At 39.6% G+C, this 25270-nt stretch overlaps 1 long non-coding RNA gene across 1 annotated transcript; it reads right to left on the minus strand.

Moving 5' to 3' along the window:
• Positions 1–5757: 5757 nt before the first annotated feature.
• LOC135412084 (uncharacterized) lies at positions 5758–14510 on the minus strand. The gene is made up of 4 exons (XR_010429496.1): positions 11505–14510; positions 10568–10709; positions 9528–9637; positions 5758–8398 (listed from the first exon to the last, which is right to left on the minus strand). It is a non-coding gene; the product is annotated as an uncharacterized LOC135412084 (long non-coding RNA).
• Positions 14511–25270: the final 10760 nt, after the last annotated feature.

A 25270-nucleotide genomic window follows, 5' to 3' on the forward strand; every position in this document is an offset into this window, starting at 1 on the left:
CCCATGTTAGCTACCACAGATGGAACATATTGAGAAGTTAAACACACAGCACTGGTGACTGAAGAGGATGTATACAACCACACTGCAAATTCACCCAGCTTGTCAGCCTCCAAACAGCACTATTACCAGCTCGAGCCAAAGCATCTGTCTTGCTTGAGACTAACAAAGAGATCTCCCCAAAGGAGTGTAATCATCTAGGAGAAGGACTTCAGAAATTGAAAACAAAGCCAGACAAAAGAAATACATCTCTCAACACACAGCCTGAGCACTTCCGAAGCAAGGTACCTGTCCACCTGCAGATAAGATGATGGGCAATTGCCTCCCCAGGCAACTTATTACTCCCTTAGATGATTCAGGTAGTGCCTCCTACTTCAACACCTACTCATCCTCACTAGTAAGTAAAGACATATGGAAAGAGGGATGATGTACTTTGCAGCACTGCAAGATGGTTTTCCAGCCCAGAATGCCACCTCATGTGTGCCTTGTGCCTATGATTTTGTCAGCCATTTTGGTTTATCCTTCACAAAAATAAATGGGCTGTAAGCAAAATAGCAAAGTATCACAAGAAAAAGCAGTGATGAAAAATACTTTCAAGCCTTCCTTTCACCAGCATCTCTTTGCCACATTTTTGACAGTCAGCTTTTCAGTAAGAGTCTTTATATTCCTCACGTGCAGAATGAAATCATTGAAGTAGATTTGAGTTTCATACACTATGGGATTTGAGTTTCATCTACTAAGGAGTAAAAAAAGCCTTTTAGGATTGTTCTAATCATTGATCCAATAAGTCATGGGCCAGATCTGGAGATGCTCACTCTAGCAGAATGGCATCTTCATTTGGACTGAGACTGTTGCACTGAACCAAGTCATGTACAATGCAATATGAATAACTTCTCAAGAATCTAGCCTGGTGAAACCAGACTTAAACATATATCTATATATATGTATGCATGCTAAGTGGTTAACAAACAAATCACTTGTGTTGAGAGGCGCCATATGCAATGATTGACACTAAGTGCAGTTGGAAGCAGGAAATCACTGATTTTCAATTGATATTTAAGCAGGAAATCATTTACTATTGATTGTTATTAGCCAGACACTGTTCTACTGAATTAGCGCAAAATGATCCAATACATGAAAAATCTACCATTAATCAAGGTAATATTAAGTGAACTTAACTGCAAACTTTAAACTTTTTTCTCATTTGTTTGAGCCTTCCACATCCACCTACACAGCCTACTTACACAAGATACAGTTTACTGCTAAGATGAATGTTTTCTTCTGTATTTACAAAAGAATCTCCTGTGGGGGCCCTCACATCAGAAAAAGACTTTATACAGCGGTTTCTGCTAAAAGGTTGACAACTGATACCATGCAACTGCACTGCCAACCCTTTTTCCCTCTAGAGAAAAGTGGAGGTATTTCAGATACAACATCTGATAATGATTTCAATAGCCTGTCTTTTTAATTTTGAATCTTCAGATTACCATACTATATCAGCACCACTTTTGTTTTGATGCAGGATCATATTCAACCTGTATATGACTAACTTAGGGATCACAACCAATGCAGTCTCAAAGTTCAAGAGAATAGCATTCCCTTCAGATCATTCACAATCCAGAGCTTTCAGACCTGACTCCATAAGCAGATAAGGAAGAGAAGTTATATTACAGTTGTGGAATTTAAACACTCCAAGACTCTATTCCTGTTCATGCTTTGCATTGCACAGACATATTAAAATATGAACTAACCCTATACAACATAGGCATCTCTGTGAGGTATCCAGTTAGAATACAGTCTCTCTTTCATCGATGTCTTGCCAGAAAGGGTAGAAAGACACCTCAAGAGCATCACTGCAATACCTTCAGGTCTATATCAAGTCTGGAGCTGCCAATCTCTTGATGAGGTAAGCTAAAACCAAGACAAAAACCTTCCAGGGCTCATATCCTGAACACAGTGAACACAATAAACAGAATGATGAACAGAAATAAACTGTAATGTCCATTAAATACAAAGAAAGGACACACAGAAATGGTGACTTGTCCAAAACCCCAACAGACACCTAACAAAAACCAGAAATGGGTCTCAGTTCTATCAAACTTTGGTTTGGTATCTTACTTTTAAGATGTCTTCTTACTGCACATGCTTCCAAAGACACAGAATCCTCAATGTCTTACTGATCAGGGCCTTCAATTATAGCAACATCTTTGAGCAAGACAGGAAAACAAAATTATTTTCCATCAAAATATCTAAACAAAAAATTTTCAGTAGATTTTTCCTACTTTACTTCATAAGAAACAGCCAGGATGAATCTTCCAGCTCTAGAGAAAGGTCTGAGTGAGTTTAAAGCCAACTAATAAATTAGTTAATTAATGAATTGGCAGCTCCTGAGATGGTTGCCACATTTTCAGTTACCCACACCCAAACCCAGCCTTTTTTCTCAATTCTTCTTTCTCTTTCAGTGAAATTTCACATCACCTCTTCATACAATACCACATCACCAACCTCTGAATTTTCTTTACCTCAAACATATCCCTTTTCTCAAAAGTTATCCAGTCTCCTTTATTACACAGACTCTCAAAACTACACCTTACTTGGTTTTATGCTTCACCAACTCATCTTTACCTCTCTGTCTTTTCTCCATCCTCAGACATCAGTAATCATCATTTTTCCATTATGCAACTCACATTTCCCAATACAAATCACAGTACTAAAATCACTGCTTTGCTTTGTTCTGTACCAGCTTATCTTCCTTTTCTACTCCTTTCCCTCCCTCTATCATATCTGTCCAAGAGCACAAGTTTCCCAACCTCTCCTCCCTCCTTCCAAGCTATCTCTAAAATGCCCCATGTGAATCCTGCTTCCATTCTCATCTTTCTGCTCCTCTCTTTTAGGCTTTGCTCTCTCTTTTGTTATTCACCAAGTTACTTTTTCCTCTTTTGTCATTCACTTGCAGTGCATTTCTCCCACAAATCTTTATCATAATGCTACAGAGAGATTTTCAAATCTCCATTAATAAGAAATGTGGATATTGAACTCATGTATTTCACACAGCTCAATGCCTATTGTCTCACTCAGCCAAGTCTACTGGAGGCTCCATGGGGCAGTAGCATTTTCTCCTTGTATATCTGTACAGTACCAAGTACTCTCCTGGAGCTCAGCAAATAATAAAACAGTTGTGTATCTTAAAGGAACAAGATAACACAGTAATAATGATCAAAAGCATATGCAGTAACTTTTCTCCAGATGGATCCCAAAGCACTCTATACCATTTGCCAATTAACAGTACAAAATGAAGTATTTACATAGGAATAATTTCACCCACGAACAATGGCATAATGCCAGCCATGCCTTAATTGCATGAAGTTACACAATACAAATTTAAGACAGGAAGTAAAGACACGTCACATTTCCAGGGAGAATTAAGGTTGGAGAATTATAATCACCAAAACTAGTAGTAAAATGCAAATAAATTTGCAATAAAAGAAATAACACTTATTTCCAGAATTATGGAAACATCCTAACAATTTTTATCTGGTCAGTGATGAGAATAGTTAAACACACCCCAAACTCTGAACACTTTCAAAGACTGCTGCAATTTAAAAATAAAAAAAAATACAAAAACTGGTGTACTCCTGAATATCTTTAATAGTACTCAAAACTGGAAACTAGCCAGGAACTGAACCCTCTTCAACAATTGCTGTAGGATTTTACTCATCATAAACTGGGGCTTTAGAGGACAGGAAATATCATGTTGTGGAAATCTAAAAAAAAGCATTCACACATCCAGATTCAAATTATAACTTAAATTAATTAGATTAATAAAAGCTGAAGTGATTCCTACTCATTTTTTTTCTACACATTGAAAAAGTCACAGGCAACTTTACCACTAATATTTAAACCAAAGTTCCAGAAGTAATTCCAACACTTAGTTCTCAAAACTAAGACACTTTGAATTGAGTGAAGTCCTGTCATTGGTTGAATCATTGAGAATGTTTTCACTAACTTAACACAGTCAGAGTTTCACTCACAGTCCATTGGATGGAGGAGTGTATAATGAAAAAAATATTTTGAATAAATTATTCAATGATTGCTCAAAATTTATGAATAATTTATTTGGAAAAGACTATTCAACCATACATAAAGCTCGTCAAAGAGGGGCAAATGTGTTCATTTATTCAACAATTAACGGAAAAAAACTATTCACAAATGTCATTCAAATAAGCTCTAGACTATAGTAACTTGGTTTCCAGTTGACTCAGTACGTATTTTAGAAAAAAGTTCCAAGTCTTCCTGCACACTAAGCTTGCTTTCAGAATTTGAGATCCTCTTGTTTCTATTTTTCCCTTCACCCCAGCAAAATAGCATCTTTCTCCAGTACCACCACAACTATTGCAGGCCTGACTTGCTTTAACAGCTCTGAGCAGTATGAAATGATCTTTCCCTTCGCCAAGAAGCCTGAAGCAAAGAGAAATGAGCATATATATATATATATATATATACACACATATATATGTTTCAATTTCTGAATAGATCTTCTAGGTGGGGAGCAGAGAGGAAATCCACTTCAAAACAACAGTATGACTCAGAGGAAACACACAAGAGGTAAGACAAGAGTAGGTAGCCGCATTCCTTCAAAGCCCTTCTTCCAACCATGTCCGTGCTTGGACATGTGTGCCGAGAGGGACCCAGGAGTTCCAGCACACAGGCAGAACAAATTTCCCTTCTCAAGCCACAGTGTGATTCATTGCAACCACTGGCAAATCAGATTGCTGTTGAAAAGAAATCCTGGCATTTGGTGTAATTATGCTTTCTTAACTATAGAAATCTTAGATGCAGGAAATTCATTTTGTTATCATTGTTTTTCCAATATGCATTTAAAATGCAGCATTGTAAACACTGGCTGGTGTTCCTGCTTCAATGGGATTTTCCCAGTGCCTTGAGCATGGTATAATGGAGTGCACTCATCTTTCAACAACTTGACACTTTTTTTTTTAAATGTAACTTGAACAATGAAGGTCAGATTTAAAGACACAGCAAGAAAAACAGCTCTGCTTTACTTATTTTTATGCTATTCACCAGCATTTAATGAGAATTTCCAGGGTACTGCAAACCATCAAGGTTAAACAGAAATGAACTGCTAAGTAGAATTTACCTGAAAAGGAGGGAGAGGTGGAAGAAGGGCTGTATGATGCTCTGATAAATACGAATCAGTCCTCTTTGTACAAAAGGTGTGCAGAAATTGGTGACTTATTTCTTGGGCTCTGAGTAAGAACAAAGATAAAGTGAAGTGAAAGAAGCAGAAAAGATCAGAGCACAAGGCTGTATAATAGCTATTCTAAAGCAAAAAAGCCACTATTTTTCAAGCAGATCTGCTTTAAAATAATGGCTCATAGAACCAGGTACAATATTTTCTTAATTTAGAATTTTATAATACAATCTGATTTGGCATCTTGAATATATAATCATCACCAGAATATAATCCTCCTGACATCTATTCCACCTATTCTTTTGCTGCAATTTTGGCTTGATTCTAAGAAATTGTACCACACCAAGTATTTTATTAATAGAGGTTAAGCATAACAAGTACTGCTCAGCAAAATCTTATTTACCTGAATAAATAACTCCCTAGAAATGATGAGTACACACAGCAATGTGCATGCTTTCATTTCCACATATCATCTACCAACTCTCAGTGTGCAATGGAAGTTATCAGAGCTATGTGCCCTATATCAATTCAAAGAGATATATCAGGCAGAGCATTATTTTAAAGGTAAGTTTGTTGGCCTGTACCAGCAAAGCCAGGTCTGGAGCTGGACAGAGGATAAAAAGTAGGGGGTATGGTTTATGGTGCAAGTCACTCCATCTATCCGAGTCACACCTGAAGCCAACTCTAGGGCCTAACAGGCTTGGTAGGATCTCCAATCCTTTGACCTCCCTGATTAGCAAGATGGGAGAAAGGAAGAGAGGGATGGAGTTTGTAAGGAAGATGAAAGAGCAACTGAATCCTGACAAAAACAACCTTCCTGAAACCCCTGTGTCTAATGTCAGTAGTTAGTTTGCATTTTCACATTTAATTTGGACACTGCTGGACCAAAGCCTCGCAGGCACAACCTGTCACCACGCTGATTTCAGTGGTGTTAAAGTGGGATACATTTGTCCTGTAGACTACATATTAAACTGCCATCATCTCCACTTTATGCTTGTAGCATTAAACTGAGATTGCTTCTCAACATTTATTTCAAGCAGCAGCCTTGCCACACATTACAGCATTCATGCCACTGACCATTTAACCACCAACCCCCTGAAGGAAAAGAAGCCTATTTCCCTCCCCTCTCTAGCAGGTCAATGTTCAGGTCCCATCCATTCTCTATGGAAATGACCCCTCTGTAAATACCCTGTTACCTAATATTTACCACACCGGCGCAGAGTCCGAAAGGTAAATTTGAAAAGAGCTGATTTCAGCCCTCATAAACAACTAACCAAGAAATGCCTCAGGAACAGCAGGCACGTAGGATTCATTACCTGTAGCAGGGCTACAAAAGCCATTCTCAACACCCTTCTTGACACTGCTTTACTTCTCCAGGACTTCGCTTGCTAATAAAACTGCAAAAGGATTAACCAAGGAGTTTCACAGAAATTGCCACAAAATGTCTTAGCATTTTTAAGCAGAAAACCCTTGGCATTGATTTTACAGATGACATACTGAAAAGGTTGGGTTTTTTTGTTGCTTTTTTTTTTCTCTTAAAGAAAATAGGATTAGAGGTAGAGGCTTTTATATTCCACCACTTCTGAGACATATGTTCTGCTCTCCCACCAGTTATGAAGTGATTACTGGAGTGGCACAAACAGATTTTTTTTAACAAAGTAAAGGTGTGATTTTCTCAGGTTCTGTGAGAACATGCACACTTATTTTTACCAACCCAATCTGTTTTCCAGTAGTTTAATGTCCGCAGGGTTTATAAGGCTATCTTAGGTGTTGGATTCAACGCAGCTTGCAGGGTGCTACCTGACTTTGGAAGTTTAAAGAAAAAGACATAGAGAAAGCAGAAATGATACAAGACTCAAAGTAACTTGGAGACTGATTTAAATATACAAAAAGATTGACCTTTTTTTGCAGTTTGCCCATATACAGTACTCTAACTCCTGAAGGCCTTCATATCATAAATACTTGCTTCATTTTAGAAACCTCACTGAAGATCTATCCCAAAATAATTTACATATATAGCTTGACTTTAAAAAGTATTATTTTTACCCCACAAAAAGTAATTTGATCTTATAAACACTTACTGCCAGAAACAGCAATCTCAACGTGGGAAATGGGACTTCATTTTTTGCACTTTGTCTATTTAAGCTGGCCATAAAATGTTACCAAAGGAGCAACTGAAGAGATCTGATTTTATATCAGTTCAGACTGACTTTTCATGTATATAAATACCAAGACAAGGAGATTTCGCTACAAGGCAGTGTAGGGAAAGGGTTGACACCTGAATTGGACTGCTCACTATTCCAGATTCTCAGCCAAAAATCTATAAGCACACCAACAGAAGGCAATGCTTCTCCAAGAGGCTCCTAAAGTTAAATTTTGGTCTGTTACACTGGGACAAATTTAGAATAACTTCAAATGCAGTGAAGTTACTCAGGACCAGAGGAAGTGAGAACAAAATTTGGTAAGGACTGTACAGGGAAGTAGTCAGTTACCATTTAATCCTTGACGAAAATCTTCAAGGTGGAGAGTCCATACAAAGAATTTACACTGGTTTAAAAAACAGCTTATCTGAAAACCCTTTCATGGATATATTTCAGACTGCCATACAGCATCTTAGCTCATAATTTAGCAACAGAAACTAGACTGTAGATTTCCAGACAGGTTGAAATCTATACATTTGAACTTTTGCAAAGTCTTGAAACCATTTTAAGCATAATACTCCTGAAAAAAAAACCCAAAAACAAACCACACTGAAACTTTACAGGTAGATACAAGTCTTACATAAGAAACACCTTAAGTATATTTCTGCTCAAATGGCTTTACTTTGTCAGTGCTCTTAAGACAAGGGGTTTGTAGGGTATTTTGTTGACTCAGCTCAGCGCTCCTCATCAAAATTTTTCCCAAGGATAGTCTTCATTCTTACCTCTACAGGACAGTGAGGTCAAAGTCATTAGTCCCTTACAAAAGCCTCTGCAGGTCCCACTAAAGTAGGATTTTTTGTTGTTGTTGCTTGTTATTTTGGATGAACAGTCCCTCCTTCTTGAAAACTGGTATTTTCAGTTAATCTGGCCACACTCACAGGAGCAGCGAGGTCTTGTGTTCAGCAGCAGAGGTGGTGGAGACCCTTTGGGACAGGGCTGCAGGCACTTGGGACCCCTCTGAAATGCAGCTTTTATGAAATCAGAAGTTTAACTGTAAAGTTGAAAGGAAAATGGAAACTGGGAAAAACTCTATACATCAAAACATAGAGAACAGATAATCCTTTTGTAGAAGTAGCCAGAGATAGCCGTGGTCATTTCATTTATAGACCATTTCCAATGCCACAGGCACTTTTGACTTCAAAGTTGTTCTCATAGGTTTGTTTTTACCTGCTTGTCCATTACAGAATTTCCTACTGCTGAAACAGCTCCTCAGTGATAGAATCAGTGATGTTTCATTTGGGTTTCTTTCACATAAGCTCCCCATCCCCTCTTATCCCACTTCCTTATTTCCTGTTGGCTTTACCAAATTTGTATCAGACAAAGCTATGAATAAATAAACATTCCCGTTTTAAAATTTACTACATAAATTATGTTATCCCATAACTACACAATGTTCACCTCAAACACCTTTCATGAATTATAAAAATGTATTTTTATTTATTTTTACTATTTATTACCATAATTTAAAAAACTGCACAATATAAATTAAAGTACAATAATCTATGGCAATGCAAAATGTTAAGTATCTGCTTTAGATACACAGAGGCAAAGAAATTAAAAGAGGCTTAAACTCTGAGCTAATGCTTCATCCCTAATTCATTCTCTTGTGCCCATATATTGAAGTCTCAGTACAATGAATCTGTGAAAGGACACATTAATGTGTTGTGGAACTGGTGTACAATAAATTGATAGGGAATTTAATGTAACTCTGATCAGAGATTGGGTCAGAGATTTCAGTGATGAGTAATGCCAGGCAAAGAATTTACATTTTAGTTCAGGCTTCCCTTAATTTTTTTATTTTAATTTAACCCTAACCCTAACCCCAAATACTTTTGGAGAAGAAAGCTTCTGTTGAGACATCCTATACAAGGCAATGAACGTCTGACAGCAGTCAGTATTTTGTGATTTAACTGCATTGGTATTCCTTAAAAGTAAGAAGTCGTATGTCACAAACCAATGCCAGGGTCTGGACCACTTCTCTGGGAGATTACTAAAAATTATTAAGTCCCATTTGCAACAGAAGGAGTTTACTAGTCCTACTATTGCAGAATATGTTTGTAATTACAACAGGTTCACAATATCTCATGATCCTATATTCTAACAAAGTAAAAATATCTTACGTGGTATTAACACCAAATGGAATAGAAACTTGTGCTCCATAATAGATTTTTCGTGAAGAAAAGCTTGATTTTCAAAGTTCTTTCTGCCCCAAGCTTGCTTTCTGGATTTCCTATGAAATGAAACAAGATTTTTAATGAGTGGAGGTTTGGAAAAAATACAGAAATGGTGTAATCTTTCCACTGTAAATACCCATGCTGAAACGACAAAGGAAAGTAGAAGGTGTATGCAAAATCACTGCAAATAAATTGCTACATGTGCCGTATCTCGTAGAGCTGCTGAACAGTTTTTATTACATTTTTGTTCATTGGAGATTGCTATAGAGATCTCTGCATTGCAAGTAGCCACACCATTTTAGTGCTTTGCTGTTTCAGAAGAGCAGATTTTCTTGATTAATAACAAAAGGTTTTGTTGGGATCAGAGCTGTTTCCCACCATCTCTATGCAAACCCGGCAACACAAACTGTGTACATTAGCATTTCAAGGAGCCTCCTATTAATGATGGCAAGAAAAGCTCCTCTCGGTGGGTAAAATCCATTTTGTCCTCTCTTGTGACATCTGTTCTAACTTTTAAAGCCAGAAAGGAAACTAGATAATGCCAGAGAGTCTTTTGATTTACTGTATTGGCACTTGTGATGATGCTTCAGACTATAAAAGCATGTAACCCTAGTGGACATACATGACTGTGTAAATGTGAACATCTGCATATTCCCACAACATAGGGTGAATTGAACAAGTAATTCCGAAGTTCTTTGTTAAACTTTTAACTAGGTTTTTTTTTCTCAAGATTTCATAATTATGCTTTCAATTACTTCTATACCATACACAATTCAACATTTTAAATTGTATTTTTATGTAAATGTTTACTGCTACATATGTTTTTTGAATTAATTTCATTTCCCGAAAGCTTTTCTTTTTCCTACATTTTTTGAGTAAAGACAATTAAGCAAATAGAGTTGGAGAAACTGAAACATGGTTAAAAAAATAAAATGCCAAACAGTGTAGAATAAGAAAACGTAAACTAAACCTTGCAGATTTCTTACCTCTTTACACCATCTGTGCAGTATTGCTCTTAGGCCTTTTACATTGGTCATCCTGGGAACAAAGCTGAAGGCAGATTCCAGCAGTTTTTCCATTCACTATTCATTCAGAGGTTCATCAGCTCCATATGGATCCAGCCAACTGCTGTGTTAAATCAGAGCCTTTTCCCAGAATTGACATGGTAATGAAGTCATGGTATTGCTCACAGAAAAGGCCTCCATAGGTATTTTCCTCTCTAACAAATCCAGCCTTTTCACCCCATTCACTCCCTAAAATTATCTCATAACATTACAACATCTGTGAACTGGGTTTTTGCCTTTTAATGTCTAGCATGTTTTATTACATGACTATGCATTACATACTGGTTAACAAGACTCCTACACAACCAAGGAAATAAAATAAACTTGCACTCTTCTCTTTCCAGCTCAGATTGTTTCGTTCCCTTTTAATTTATATCTACTATATTTATTTTTCTCCAGATATAGCTGTCCAAAGTAGTGATGTGCAAGATGAACTTCTTTTTTTCTTATCTCTATCAGAAAGTGGTTATAGAAATATTCCAGAATGAAAAATTGTTTAACCACAAAATGGTAAATCTATCAATACAAAAAATTGCTCAAGACAGTCCATGCTAATGGCAATTAGGTTCTAACACTTTCCTTCAGTTCATCATATGTATGAGCTTTGCTTTAACAGCAATGGTTCAAGATTTGTTAAAGAATAAATATGAGAAAGTTTATTTCTGCAATATGCCATCTGCAATAAATATGTAGATATTGACTTGATATGAGAACACAAAGTATCTTTATTGGAAACCTATGTCTTTCTTGTAGTAATAATGTACTTGAACAAATCTGATCTATGAAAATAGGTATCATTGCAGATGTGTATGTATGTCCAAGTTTAGCCATATGCTGACTGGGATAGTTTGTTACTTACAGTTAGTGCAGATTTTTCAGATGGTCTGTCCATGTATGTTCCATTTCTGGTCTGTATGTATCCTGATACTTTTCTTTGTATGAGTTAACACTGTGTCCTGGTAGAATCTGTCATTTTGGATTAGAAAGCAGAAAGATATAGCACACACAATCCCCCTTCTTCACCACAGCATAACATCCATCCAACGCCACCACCAAGAGGGAAGCAGCATGGCTTACAAATGGACAACACCTCAGGATCAGAGTTACAGTGGGTTCACGGGGCAAGTGACTAAAGATTCTGCTTAGAGAAACTGTCTGTGGTATCCCTCTCAAATCCTGACTATGCTTCACAGTGCTGGTCTCAGCACCTCAAGGTAGGTGCAGTGGAGTCGCTGTATGTACAGACAAGGACAACTAAAACAGAGTTGTTTTAATAGAACAGTTGCTCAAAGAAGTAACAAGTGACTAAAAAAGATTGGGAAGTCCAATTTGAAGAGGAGGTAGCTGAGAGAGGAAATAAAAGTAAGGTTTCTAGAATCATAAAGGTGGTAGAAAAGCTGGTAGCAGAACTCTTCCAGAACTTTTGCAAGTCTAGGGTCACTTGATGAAATCAGTAAGAAATCAATTTAAAAGAGTACTTCCTCACAAAGCATCTAGTGAACTTGTGGAACCTGCTGATGCAGAAGGCTGAGGAGGGAAACTGCAGCTGTAGGATCATAAAAAAATGAGATAATTTGATGGACCAAGAGTCCATAAGCAGATGCTAAAAGGGCTACACTAATGTCCCTAATGCAACTGCTCCAGGTGTGGGAGGGAAGTCAAGGGGAATGAACTGCAGAAAGTGGCCAGGCTAGTATGGTCTCCCTAAATAACATCTGTTTCTGTTTTTGGAGACAGAACACCTGGGCAGCTGAACATTGGTCTCACCCAAATAGCATCATTACCAAGTTCGTTTTTACATCCTGAGAATGTCACTCCACCACCACCCAGATCCTAGAGCTCAGCGTTCATTCTACTTTACCAATGACTGCAAGACTCTGCCAAAACCAGCATCAACCATAGATCTGCTATTCAAAGTAAAGCCATCTAAAGGCACATGGAGCACAAGACCAAGTCATAGAGAATCAAGAACTGCTTTGAAGCAGAAATTGAGAGATTTCTTATTCTCATCTGACACAAATATTTCATAGTGTCTCCAGTATCAGAAGACACACTTTTTATTACTGTGTGACAATTAACGGTTGTCTTATGGGGGAGCTCCAACTGGATAAGACTGGAACCACTATAGTCACTGACAGCATGTGTGCTGGATTATTTCCTGAGCTAAAATATTATTGTCTGTGCTTAGTGCAGTAAGGTGCGCTGTCATGATTTTTGAGATATATGTTTCTCCTTTGGAAAAGGAGCAACAAAAAATACTGGTAGGACACTTATGCTGCTCATGGGTGAATTAACTCATAATTAGTGAGACCTGCCAAAAATATATGCCTTTAATCCCAAGATCTTTAAATCTATCATGTTTAAGGATACAAAGGTCCACATGTGAGGATATTCCTTTTAGACTTATCATTCCAGAGGGATAGACAGCTGTAAGGTACAGGGACAGCTCTACTAGCACAGTGACTCATAAACACTACCCAGGGATGCCCTGGGATAAATGACAACAGCCCCACGAAGAGTAAAGTAGCACTTGATGAACATGAACAACATCTCCTTAAAATACTCACAGAAATACAGGAAAAAAAACTTTTTGCTTGTATAAAAATAGAAAGAAATGCAAGAATAAAAAACATCTGCAAAGAAACACTGCAAAGAAAAAACATATGGAACTTTTATAGTAGATTATGCAAAAGAATACCCTTCACACAATAAATTTGTTTTACCTACCCATGAAAACCAGCTGCTGAGTCAGAGTCAGCCCACTCCATTTGTCCACACTTTGGCTTTCAAGTTAACTAAAGTTTCTATCACCTAACACAACATTAACTGCTCGAGCAGGACATACAGAGCAAAGACAAATACCATGCTATCTCTCTGGTCCCTCCAAATTCAGACAGGACCCCATCTTGTGAAGTGATACTGGGCCCTGATGCAACAACTGTGGCAAAAATGTGGAACCGAGAGCAAAGCCCAGGAGAGTTTCAAGTCCTGGTTAGTAAATCCCGCTGCGGCAACCTTGCACACCAAAAGGATGGTTTCTACCACAGGTTTCTGGGGCCCTTTGGCATCAGGCAGTTATGAAGAGGAAATGTTATCAAGAAATCACACATACTTTCTCCATGGCACAGTCTCCTCCTTTCCAGGCAGCAGAGTTTCCAAGTTGGTAAAAGACAAGTTGTCCTGCATAGCAGAGAGCTGAGATGTTGACTGGCCCCTTGGAGAGCAGTGTAGGGCAGGGGGGAAGGGACATAAATCCTCAGTGAGAGATAGGAGGATGCACTTGCTCAGAGTCTCTGAGGGCAAATGTTAAAGAAGTTGGCCATTCTCTGTGTCTGGGACACTTACTGACAACTGATCTCATCCTTTCCTGGAAAGAGCTTTTTAACTATTCAATGCACTTTAGACCTCTTTATTCAGGAATAGCTGTTTAAATGCAGCCTGGGGCGTGGATGTATGGCATTGTGTTGCAACTGCCTCCCCAATATTTGCAAAGGGATTGCTTACCTATTATCTCCCCTGCTTGCTTCTTCCTAGAGGCTACTATGAAGAACAATGCAATCGTGCTTGAAAGTCTTTTAACTCAGTATACAAACATTCAGATTTCTGAACAGTTCCCACAATGTATTTACAAAATGACTACACCTAATATTCTGAGATTGCTGATGTAGTATCTTCCTGTCTGCCCTCACCTACAAACTCATGGAGATGTATGCCAAAGGTAATGCTGATGGTTTGAAATGGGACACTAGCACCTCATCATAATGGTGTTCATGCCTTGGTCAGAGCTGCTCAGTCCTGCTCTCTATTACTCTAGTAGCCAGAAGATAAGGAGGAGCTAAAGAGGTAAGTAAATCTGCCTCCTTAGACAAGAAGACCTATACTTGCAGGTGTAAAAACCTGTATTCCAGCTCCTTCTTGCACTCCTGTAAGTAACAATGCTTTCCACTGCAATTTCTCCATGGCTATGGGCTGTTTGATTTAGTGACACTATGCGAGACAGGAAAAAATTTTCCTTCCTCCTCTCCCAGGAGTTAGACACACTTTGCTCCTCAATTACACTTATTAGAGTTGTAATGAGTGAAAGCAAACAAAAACACAATTTTGATTGGAATAAGAACCACAGGAGTTTGTAAAGGAAGGCAGAATCCTTTACAGCCTTGCTCAATGCATCCCACCCTGGGTGAAATGGCATCTACTTCACATCCACTTGGAGATTTGATGCAGCAAGATAATCATTTAATTCCAGTTTTACTAATGAGCTGGAAAAAAATCTCCAACACGAAGAACAGCTTAGCCCCTCAGAAGAGGGGCTGCCTTAACCTAGAGGTTTGCTGCCAACCCAGGGGCCCATGTTTGGGATGTCACAGAGGCCACCAAGCCTGGCAAAAGTTGAGGACTAGCATCGGCTCCTACACTTTTCATGTAGGATCGACTGAAGCTGCGACAAAGAGATTCCAAAATATCAGAAGGGACTTCATGTCCCTTGGAAAGATGTTGAAAGGACCTGGAGCACAGGGGACTGGGACCCAGGCAGAGTGAAAGAAGTGGATAGAGTGAATGACTGGCTACAAGACTGGTGCCATGGTCAGGGTTTCGGGTTCTATGATTTGGGATGTGCCTTCAACAGAGTGATGTCAATGGCAGATGGGGCTCATCTGGCCAAATGCGGTATGAGTGTTCTGGGGAGAAAACTGGTGGGACTTATCAGCAGGGCTTTAAACCAGATTTGGCAGGGGAAGGGGATGCTCTACCGAGTGGCAGTAAGGAATCAGAAAACAACAGCACTTTAGGGAACAGAAGGGAAACACCTGCAAATCATCCCAAAAGAATGAGAGAGGGCTTCTCCCAAGAGATGAAGAGGTCAACAGCCCAGCTGAAGTGCATCTACACCTATGTACACAGCCTGGGTAACAAGCAGGAGTTGGAAAGCATGGTGCAACTAGAAAGATACAACCTAATTGCTATCACAGAAACATGGTGGGACGAGTTACATGACTGAAGCACTGCAATTGAGGGGTACAAGCCTTTCAGAAGACACAGGCTGGGAGGGAGGGGCAGGGGTGTTGTGGTCCATGTTAGAGAAGGGATAGATTGTGAGGAACTGCTTATGAATAACAGCCATGCACAGGTTGAGAGCCTGTGGGTAAAAATTAAGGACAGGACTAACAAAGGACATCTGTACACAACACCCTTATCTGCAAACTGGAGAGACATGGATTTGATGGATGGACTATTTAGTGGTTAAGGAATTAGCTGGATGGACACGGCCAGAAAGTTGTGGTCAGTGGCTCTATGTCGAGGTGGAGGCTGGTGACAAGTGGTGTCTCTCAGGGCTATGTCTTGGGACCAGCGTTCTTCAATATCTTCACCAGTTACATAGACAGTGGGATCGAGTGTACCCTCAGCAAGGCTGCAGATGACACAAAGCTGAGCAGTGCAGTTGACACACCTGAAGAATAGGAAGTCATCCAGAGGAACCTGGACAAACTTGAGAAGTGGGCCCACAAGAAACTCATGAAGTTCAACAAGTCCAAGTGCAAGGTGCTTCACCTGGGTCAGGGCAATCACAGATACAAGTGAAGCCTCAGAGAAGAAGTCTGTGAGAGTGGCAAAGCACTGCAACAGGTTGCCAGAGAAGTTGTGGATGCCCCATCTCTAGAAGTGTTCAAGGCAAGGCTGGGTAGGGCTCTGGGCAATCTGATCTAGTGAAAGGTGTCCCTGCCCACAACAGGGGGGCTTGAACTAGGTGATCTTTAAGATCCATTCCAATTCACACCATTCTATGATTCTAGGAGGGCATGAGGTAGCAGACATAGAGGCTAGAAGATTTTTCCAGATGGAAGTAGCTGGGGGTTGAGGCACAAAAGCGCAGAGCATGGAGAAGACTATGCTGCTGTTTCCAGTGAAGGAATGAGGAAAGACATTGCAGGGTCTTCAGTCCTCAAAATTTTCCTAAGTATAAACACTCAATCACATGTGTAAATCTAGGACCACAACATGATAAAAGCACTGACTCTTTTTTCCCCCCATAGATCACAGAGTTCAACTCTGTTCTGATGAACCCAGCAGAAATTTTTGCTGTTTTCTTTCAAAGGGCAAACATGTTCTTTTACTCTCCCCTTAAAGGGTCCTTTGACTTTTCATCTCCCTTGCTTTTAGTTCAGCTTCCAATAACAATCGCTTAGGGATTCTTGGAAATTAGCAGTAAGTGTACAGTATTTCTAATTTTTATCTCACTTTTTTCAATCCTTCCAGCCTACTGCTGTTGGGGTTTGTTTTTTTTTCATTTCTAAGGCAAGTGTTTTTAGCTTCCGCTCATCTGTGTCATTCTAGAATTGTTGCTGTCCTTGCCACTTCTTTACAGTCTTGTTTTCCACTTGACGTTTGTGTTTAGGTACACTTCATCTACATCATTGTTTCCAATCAACCTGCCACTTTGGTTTGCATGACCAACAGCTCCCTAATAACTGCTGCCTCTACATTTAATCCATCACAAGCCACAGGAGATGCTTGAAATGAAGATTGCAGATAATTTGTAGAATTATAAACAAGAGATACCTAAATCAATACAGAAATTCTGTTCAATTAATGAGCACCCCCACCTTCCAAACTAAAAAAAAAACCAGAATAGTAAAATATTTCACTAGTTACTTCAGCACTTATCTTCTAGGTGTCTTTTTTGGCCCTCCATAAGAGCACAAACAGTTCAGATAAGCATTAGCGCACAGAAAAAGAACACATCCATAAAATAAGGTACTCATTAACAGTAAATTTCAGCGTCCAGATTCCTTACCAACATGCCAAGACAATCAAGATGAAGGACTGGCAGGAATTTCAGGCCTGCTGTATATATTCTTTTGTAATTTCTTTAAAGATGAGGTGGGAGAAAAAGTGCTTAGTTGTTTGCAAGACTCTTCAGAAAGAAGTGAAGTTTGCTTTGAAGTTCACACAAACTTGCAAATATTTTAGCTCATGGCTGTTATATTGAACTGCTTATTAAGTGCAGCAGGAACAATCTGGTGCACTATTAATTTAAGAGATGTATATACCCGCACTACTAATGATGCTGTCATTAAAAGAAGAGGGAGTGCAACCTTCATAAGACTTGATCCTGCAGTGAACTTCACATTGGCAGGTTATGCATCAGTCTGGAACTCACAGCTGGACCAGGTACCAAGTTCCTACTTCCTCTTCTTTACAGTTTGTTTACAGCTTTTGCAGCTTGCTTAATTTCACATCAACTTACAAACTTTAGTTAGTCACCAACTGATCGTGCAGCTCAGTCAGAGGTGTGTTAACAACCAGACACTTGAGTTCACTCGCATTTAGCTGATTTAGCCACGTTAACTGCAGCCAAAGCAGAGCCAGGGTACCCGTGCCAGGGTTGCTTACTAATGGCAGCAACACCAGAAGCAAATAAACAGACAAAAAGTTTCAAATAAGCAAAGCATCTGAGAACCAGCAGGGTGTCACAAGGCACTGGAGCGGGTGAACAGTTGGGTATACATTGGCCTGTCTCCCTGTGCTGGGTGTGCAGGCCATTCCAGAAAGGCATAGTATAGCAAAAAAATTACATATAGGGTGGAAATTAAGTCCTGGGATAAGAGAAACAATTTTAGCATCTATCTGTAGGTGTCAATTTGTAAGTTAGTGGTCAAAGACTACAGAGCCATGCAACTGACTCAAATGCAGACATGCACATTTGGGCAACTGGTTAGACACTCCCTGGAGACTGATGAGATGTTCACTGACTACAGTCGGTGTCATTTGAGGTGCAATTGGATGTCCACAAAATCCATGTGGGCCTGGCAAGGATGACACACCACCTATTGGACTTCTTTCCAAGACGGAGCAGCAGCTGGAGTTCAGATGGAAGACTTCAGCAGTTCAAATAGACTCCTACATGTGGACAACTAAACCGAGAACCAGAGCTTTGCTGTCTTAATCTGTGAGATTAATCCCACACTTACTTACAATAAAGTTGCACAAAAATATACAAGAAGATTTTAGGGCACATCTCTTTAAAGTCTCATGGGACCAGCAGACCTCTGAGAGACAGCAAAAGGGTAACCGTAGTTTTTGTGGATTTGAGGGGGGTGAATTCCCAATGCACAACCAACTTTCATAATTGTTTTATATTTTCAAGGGTTATCTTATTAGAAAAATGGACTGGAAATATATATTTCAAATAATCTGGAGAGCCTAAACACTTCAAGAACCACACAAACACAAGGAGTCAACACATCTGAAGTTTCAGCCTCGAGAGATGACTGAGAGGGGATCTCATTAATGTGTATAAATATCTAAAGGGGGGATGCCAACAGGATGGAGCCAGGCTCTTCTTGGTGATGCCAACCACTAGGACACAAGGCAATGGGCAGAAACTGATGCACAGGAAGTTCCACTTGAACATGAGGAAGAACTTTACTGTGCAGGTGACTGTGCACTGGAACAGACTGTCCAGAGAGGTTGTGGAGTCTCCCTCATCTGGACGCAATCCTATGCAATGTACTCTAGGACAACTCTGCTTAAGCAGGGGGGTTGGACCAGATGATCCACTGTGGTCCCCTCCAACCTGACCCATTCTGTGATTCTGTGAAGTGTCTCATCTGAATTCCAAAAATACTGCTTCTGAACAACTCTGGAAGACTCCATTATAGTCATTTGGACTTTGTGAGACTGAAATATAAAAACATACTTGCTACCACTGACAAGAGATGCCCTGTGTGATTGCATTGCAAGGGGTATTGCTACAGAAGGTCTTATGGATATTTACAGAGAACAGAAAGGTGCATTCTGGAAAAGCAGACAAAAACTGCAAACCGAATTTGCTGGGCTGTAAAGCCTACAACCCTGTCAGAGATATTCAGAAGCATAGGTAGCCTTTGAACTGTGTTATATGCAGCAGGTCATTGCTGGTGAGCCTCAAATGGGAAAGCAGTGACAGATCAGGCAGCTTCTCTTCTAGTTAGAAAGGTACCTCAACTGTTTTTAGACAAAAGAGCTCCCCAGTTCTGTTTCTCATTGGAATTGATTCCTCACAATTAAGGCTAATCCTTAATTTGATGTTTACTCAGTTTACTGTCTTTCTGCATTCTGCATTGTCCACATCTGGCATTACACTTTGTATTTATTCTAGTCAATATACATTTATTCATCAGCTGTGTTTGTTCTAGTCATGGTTGAGATGGCAATTTCATTCTAAGTCTTTGCATACATTGATGGATACATTACCTTTCCAGCTGAACTTTCTCATGCTTGTTCTCAGGCTTGAACCTGCATTTTTTTTCTGAAAGTTAGAAGTAAAGATATGCTCCTCCTCAAACCTCTCATATTTAGATGTAAGAATACAACATTTTAACAAAAATGCTTTTGATACAAAGTGCTTTTTATTTCTCTTTTCGAGTCCTTCAATTTTAAAGTAACTCTGAAATTATAGGAACATTCTTCAAATGTTATCATAAATGTGAGGCATAAGACTGTTTAGGAAAAGTAAGGTTTGTAAGGAGAAGGAACACTACCACTCCCTTTTGTGCACGAACTCCAATGGGAGGGTGAAGCATGTGAGTGTGAGAATGTTTGAGTCACATTTGCATACAAATAGTTACAGAGCACTCAAATGAGTCATGAGAATTCACAGCTTCTAAAAATGAGTGGAAATGTTAATGCAATGGTAAGGTTGAGATTTCAATTGACGATAAGCAAAAATATTTACTGTTCTGATTTCAAAAGGGACTTTAACTTCTGCCCATTATTCCTACCTACTACAACAGTTTATGCAACACTTGTTAAATTCAGATCTTGCCAGTATTTATCTATATAGATTTTTTAATTATTTGGTGTCTTTATTAAGGGAGGGTGGAATTTTTTTGTGTAGTACAATATTGTTTTTCTTACATTAATGGTGAACTGCATTACACCACAAGGGGCAATAGCGATATCTTATCAACAAATCATAAATAAACTTAAATTCTGTGTCCTGGTAAAAACAGGCACTGGGGTTAAGACGGTCTAAAGTGCTGTTCAGGAAAGTAAGGAAGGTGTGAGAGCTGGGCTTTGTGCAAAGAGAAAGATGGGAAGAAAAAAGAGCTACCATTTCTCAGAACAAGGCTTGGGTGCTCACTTGCAGGACTGTATCAGGAAATATTAGAGGATGGAAAGTCAGTTAGGATGAGTACAGTCTTCCGTTGCTATAATGACAACAAAATTAAAAAAATCAAAAGAACTTGAGTGCTGTTCACATCCAGGACCCAGGAGACAAAGCAGCAAGCTTAGCACAGCTTGAAGAGCTCATTCTCCGTTACCAGCGTTTACAATAGCCAAGGTAATGTAACAAACAGCAGAAAGTACAAAGAATTTTTCTTTCTCTGGTACTAAGTGAAGCAACAGAACAATTTAGACAGATGACTCTCACTGATAACTCTGCTCCCATACCAGCTATCATAAGCACCTATCCACACCACGGGTAACACTTCTATTGCTCTAGGAGAACACATCACGTGAGGATTACAGGAACAAAGTACTGCCTGACTTTTGCATCTGTCATCCTCGCAAGCTGCCTGGTTTTAAAACATTAGCAAAAATGGCAAGGTAACAGCTTGTGTTTGTTCTGTCATCCCCCCACTTCAAGACCCCTTACGCACTGAGAGACAGACTGCGGGTCAGGTTCTGCTCTGCCCCATTCTTTCTGTCGTTATTTACACCTGAAAAAACTGAGTGGAAAACATGCAAAATGGTACCATTTTGTTTTGATAGTGTTTTACCCTCACTTCACAGGGGTGAGAATGAATAGACAGGGTGCAAGGCAGTGGAGAATCGGGGATTCTGTATATTAAAAAACAGTGCAGACAGCCACAGAAAGTGTCAAACACCATACAAAAGGACTGTTCATGCATTCACGCTCAGCATCTGTGATCTGGACAGTATAAACAGAAGTAACTGTCTTTGAGCTATGTGGATTTTACAGGGTTTTGTTTATATAATTTAAAAATCAGCAGACCTGCAAGGCTGAATGTTGCAGGATGCTTTGCAAGCTGCAATCTCACCCATTTCAGAAGGCTTCGGAGCATACGCTGAGGAATTCCCTTATTGTTGATGGATGGTGAAGGCTATTGTCAGATGACTGATACTGGCTCTCTGCCATACGATGCTGGAGCTTACAGTATTAATTAAAAACCCTAAAACAATTTGAAGAATTGCCTGTCTGAAGCTCTGATTAGCTAGGATGCCTGCCCCTTCCATATGAAGTTGGGCAAGTAATAACAACTGGGAGGGAAGCCTTTCTGCCATGCTGAAAGGTTTAAGATATGTGGCTCCATATGTAAGAAAGCCACCCCCCCAAACAGACCTTTGATGCTTGAAGCCAAAATGCGCTCACATAGTCTGAAAGGGTGGACTCTGTGTCAGTCCCTCAGCCAGGCATGGGAGCTGAATTCACAGACATGCAAGAGTCAGGAAGGATGAAAGCAGCATGGTGGCTAAAAGCAAACTGGTAGAGTTGTGAGTGAAGGAGAGGGAAGGTAACAACCAGCAGAGCCAAGAGCTGCTCCTGTCTATGTCAGCTTCCAGTGACAGCTGGTGATTACTAAAACAGCATCATGGCCTTGTCCTCCCCAGCAGGAAAGGGGTTGACAGCAGATCTGCAGCAGAAATAACAGGAGCATGTTTTCACACAGGTTGCCTAGAAAACAATTTAACTTTTACTCTGCCCAGCTATTATCAGCAACGCCCCACAGGCATCAAGGGTGAACTGCATCTTAAGGAGTGATTTGAAGGAGAATGACTGGAAAGAATTTTCCAGACCTTTGTTCCACACATGCAGGACAGGATACAGGAAAACATGAAGGTATCTGTGTGGTAAAAGGACTAACACACGGTACAGGCCAGCACTGCTAGCAGAGCAAAGGTCATATTCAACTATGCACTAAGTTAATAGAGCTGGAAAGAATGGATAAAGAGTCCAAAAAAAGAGCAAGGGTTTTTTTGCCTGGAGCACAGGGGATGTTATGTGAGGTTAGTGGTTTTAGGGGCAGGTTTTCTTCTTTAACTGGTTTGTGAATTGATGGTGGTTTTTGTTGTCTAGAAGAAAATCTCACACATCCTGGGATTTTGTTTTGGTCTCCCTCATACTGTAAGTATACTTCAGAGCTATTAAGTTCAACAGCCACGAGTTAAGCAGTTAAAGATGAGCTCTGACAAGTTTCCCAAGCTGCTTCTAAAATGTATTTGGCAAATAAATTCCTCCTCATCTGCTAATTTCAGACTTTTAAAATAATTTATCTCTCAAGTACATAACATAATGTTATTATCTTGTTCTTTACAGTCTGAGGGCAGAATCTATTTAGAACGTGAGCAGGCTGGCTATGTGCAAGTGTAAAGCTTTAGATAAAATTCACTTGCCAACCCAGAGCAGTGAAACAAATTCCCTCTCTGCTCTCACAGGCACCTGTTATACTAGCCAAAAAACAGCCACATCCTTCACACACATTCACAAAAACACCTGAAGCTGGATCCAAAGCTGTGAACTGACAGGGAGAGTCTTCCTGGGTTTCACCGGATTTGCATCAGGCCCCATATGTGTAAAGCATCAAGACTACTGAGTCTCCATCAAAGGAGTTTCCACAGCCTGTTTCATGTCTTACCCACAGCCACCCCCATAACAGCTGATCCACACAGACAGCCTGCTTATTCTATACAAGAATGTACATTTGCAGCTTATATACATGTGCTTAACTCCACAAAACACTACCAAAATAGCAGAAAAGAGAGAAATTGGCACACTCCAGATTGCTTCTTAAAACAATTCTTCAAGGTATGTTGCTGCTCTCAGCACAGAGCAGAGAGTAGCACATCCCCAGATGGCAATGCCTTTACCAGGTTTAAAAAAGAAGCATCTGCATTACAACAAAAAACACCCAGTCAATAAAAAATTACTTAAAACTTTCCCATGACATTTTTTTCCCTTGATAGAATCTATAAAAACACTACTGAAAACAAAGCAGAAGCTCACATTAAAAAAAAAAAAAAAAAAAAAAAAAAGAAAAGAAAAGAATACAATCATGCTTCAGAAGAAAACCAAGGTTATTCTCCTGAACATTTTCTCAGGAAATTCTCAAAGAAATGGTCTGATGCTTACAAGGTCTGTCAAAAAACAAGGCTTCATATCTCATTCTTCCCAGGTCAGACCGCAACTTAGAATTTCCATTGCACCAGATGAATGTCCCAAATGACCACTTCTAGAGTGTCTCTTCTGTGAGGGTTATAAGGATTTCACTGGATCAGCTGTGAACCTATGTCTTTCATAAGCTAGGAAATTTATTTAGCTAGGGCTAAAATCACCACAGTTAACCTCATAAGTTGCCCTATTAGGAGACAGAAATACAGGAAGCTTCTTCAGAAGCATTCACTTTCTGGATAGTGTTGCTTATTTTAGCTTGTCATTTCAAACGAAAGAAACCCAAACTGATGAACAGAGATCTGAAACTTGAATTCTCCCTTTCTCCTGTTCCCCCCTTTAATCCTTAGACTTCCTTGTTGCTGTTCCAAATCTTCATCCAGCTGTGACTGGTACTTTTTGAGACTGATCCTTGGTGGTCACGTTACTGGCACTGCACTACTTTGGGAGTTCCCAAATGGAGAGCAGGAGCTGGAATCACTCTGTGGGCCATGAAAAGCTTACTGGAAAGGACACCAGAATGCTCCTTGTTACAATTATTGCTTCTGCCATCCCAGAATCTCTTCCCACACTTACTAGACTATACTCTGTCCTACCATCAAAAGGTTCTTTTTTCAGGAAAAAAAAAGAAATAATTATAAGCTGTTATCTTTAAACCAATGGTCATTTGTGAAGCATCTGTCCAGAAAATGTACTGGTTCTGACTGCCAAATTTGTGATCGATGGGACCTGTTACTTCAGAGTGGCATTTTCACATTTTAAGTATTTAAGAAAAATTCGCATTGACTTCTCATGTGGTAAACAGTCTCCTGACAAATGTCTGCTTTAAATGACTTGTCCATCATTCTTTGCTACACATCACCTCACAAAAAAAAAACTTCATTGCAGAGGCATGGATTCAGTTAAGCCCTCCACAGCAGAATTCAGCTGTTTTAAGAGAGCGTCTTGCTTCTTTCAGAACCCTCTGTGTACCTTCTACAACAACTGAGGTACAACTTCCACAGAAAGCAACCTCCCTCACTATTTAACTCACATCTCATGGCTAGGCTTCGTGAACGTAGATTTGGGAACTCACATCTCTGCCCCAAAGAATACCCAGTCCTGCTAGCAAAGATTACCACAGTTAACAACAGGCTGAACGATGGTGCAGAAATGCACAAAGCATACAGCTATGAGCATCTAGCCTAGAGGTTACACCCTGTGGATTGTAAATCCCCAGTACTTCACAAGACCACAGCCAGAAAGACTTATTGGTGAAAGTATATTAGTCACTGCTCATTTTTCTCACCGCTGCCAGATGTGTCAAGTCACAAAAAAAAAAAAAGGTGTAAAATTACCAAGAAAGTCTGAGAACCAGCCCTGACATGGGCCATCCATATCAAGACCTGGATGTCTAGTTAAACCATATGCTGGCTGGGCTAAGGACAGCTGGACTCAGAAATCAAGAGAGT

This window comes from Pseudopipra pipra, chromosome 3 (assembly GCF_036250125.1).
Source record: "Pseudopipra pipra isolate bDixPip1 chromosome 3, bDixPip1.hap1, whole genome shotgun sequence".
NCBI classification, from domain to species: Eukaryota; Metazoa; Chordata; class Aves; order Passeriformes; family Pipridae; genus Pseudopipra; species Pseudopipra pipra.